Consider the following 2,728-nt stretch of genomic DNA (forward strand, 5'->3'; position numbering starts at 1 on the left):
TGATAGCGAAACTAAAAGTCGCGCTACATCGCGGTTAGTGAAAAGTGTTAACTACATGCAGACTCTGGATGAGTTTGATTTCACGTTTAGATTTAGGCAAATCTGCTTGTCAAACATGGTTAGTTAAACTGATGCCGTATATCCGTTTTACTTTTACAAGGTAAATAATTTTTGACATTATTTCCCAAAAATACAGTGCGCTAAGATGTTTTTATTGCATAGATAGGTACGTTATCCGAGCTCAATACTGGCAAGACGAAAGCAAGGTAATTGCCCGACATTCATTTAGTCAACCTCCAAACACTGTCGCGTCTAGTTAGCTTACTAACTCTTTGTATTTTTATAAATAAAATGCTTTCCTGTGTTTTTAGACGATATACAAATTATACTCCAACTATGAATGAAAAAAAAAGTTTAATATAAACGTTTTAATAAATGCATTTTATTCGACTGTCATGGTGACGGAGCGGTCGACGCTCTAGCCCATTCGGGCATACTCGGCGGTCGGCCCCACTCGGACCGTATCAATGCGAGCCGCTAGGGCTGTGACTATAGTAAATACTGCCCTGTTTTTATGTGCAATGTTATTAGTGTATGACACGTCTATTTGTAAAATTTCATTGACGGTGCGTACCGAATTATTAGATAGATACCAACAAGGAACAATTGCATCGTTTTTTTTTTCACGAACTATGGTGTTTCACTAATCCATCAACTTTTGCTAACATTGCGGTTCTATGCGCTGGGTACCATGTTAATCTCAGTTCCTAACTTTGTTGGGGCCTCTGCATCAACAGTTGGCAGGAGTGTGTATGACATATTATCATCAACAATAGCTAATTTGAATGATAAGTATGTAGTCGTACACCGACTTTCTGAGAGGGCTCTGCCCTGTAAGAAGAATATATAATAAGGCTTGTAGGCAGGCGTCAAGCCAAAGGCGCACGCGCAACCCATTACTAAAAAACTGTTAAATAGGTACTTTCGGTTTCAGATTCCATAACACTGGATAATTTATACGAAGTCCAATTATTATTATATGGCGCCGTGTTTACTGCGTACCCCGAACTAAAAATTAAACTCTTTAAAGATTTATTCATATATTCTGAACAATGTTATTAAAACTTCAAAATATGTTAGCAACCGCAGTACTCAAGTTCCATTTCAACTAGATAAATAGTTTGTACCTTAAATATCATGCAAAATGCATACAATATTTTTTTTACTGCTATTTTGTATTTAAAACACGAAAAGTACATTTTCAACAAATGGAATTTTCTTCATAAAATGGAATCGTCAGGAGGTTATGCATCGTGAAAAAATTGCCAGCGATCTATCGTTGAAGGTAGATAAGGATAGGCAAGTTAAGATATTGACATGCCGATAGGAGACCAATCGAAAGATAGTCGGCAATCTAAGATATGTTCTTCTCTTGGATAACAGATAAATTATTAATTTCGGGCGTTAGGCATTAAAATAAACGGTTGGTGGCGCCGTAAGCCATCGAGCAGACGCTATCACTTGTTGCTAAGTATTAAACTTAATACTAACTTACCAACCTGCAATAGTAATTTATTCTTTACAAAATAACAGGCCGATTAAGACATTTCACTAAGTTTCTTCATGTCTACGATGCGCCGTGCTCCAAGAAGATAAGTGTTTACCTAACTATATGTGTAGTGTTTTTTGCGTTTGTAACATATAAAGATTCGAGAATAATTATTCTCTAAATAAGAAAGATAGTACATTTAATGTTTAGTCACACTATGAAACGACACAATTTTCCCAATAAAGAAATCATACGTAAAGAGTAGGAAGCCTGAAATAAGAATTAAGATCTCATTATAATATGTGTAGTTTAATTTTCGGGAAAGAATAAATATTATGGCTCCCATTTCCCATATGAGCGTTAAATGGGTTCCCATTACCCGCGCGTGTCGGGTAATGGGAGCGTCTGACTTTTTTTTTTAACTCGATATTGTACCTTAATTCATGATTGTAATTGATTATAACTCTGATTAAAATATACTTTAATAACCAAGGTAAAATTCCAAATAAAAAATTACAAGAATGTTAACAAGTATGGCTTTTATCAAAATTTTCCTTTAGAAGGCACTCATTACCCTGTTCTCCTCTACCTACCTAATATCGAGGTTAGGTACCTAATAGGTGAGTAGTGCTAATTCGCAATCGGCTAGATGAAACAATTCAATTCGACAGGAAAACAATCTTGATTTTATCTCAATATAACGTATAGATTTAAATACCAAAATTTGAAAATTAACAATAAAAACTTATAGATAATATTTTTTTTTTGAACAAGTAAATTCTTTTTACTTTGTTTTATTCTCACACCGCCGTTTTTAAATAGGAATACAATAATTTGTGTCAATATGCATAAAATAATCTACCCATTATGCACAAGCAACCATACTAGTACTGCGTAAATACTTTGTATTGTCTTGTTGACACTGATTTAATAAGTACTGCCGATAAGCCTTGAGCTGGAATTGTTATTGGCTGGCAGCTATTAACTAACCTCTACTAAAAGGCACGTTTGAAGATTTACACAAAAATACACCAACAACACTATGACCCAAATATTATGTTTTACTAGATATATCAGTTGTACAATACATTAGCAAATTAGATTTATGATCACAGATTTGTTTTGATATTTGAATAATATATAAACAAGTTATGTTGGCGCAGCTCAGGAATAAACTGT

This window comes from Manduca sexta, chromosome 24, assembly GCF_014839805.1.
Source record: "Manduca sexta isolate Smith_Timp_Sample1 chromosome 24, JHU_Msex_v1.0, whole genome shotgun sequence".
In the NCBI taxonomy this organism is placed as follows: Eukaryota; Metazoa; Arthropoda; class Insecta; order Lepidoptera; family Sphingidae; genus Manduca; species Manduca sexta.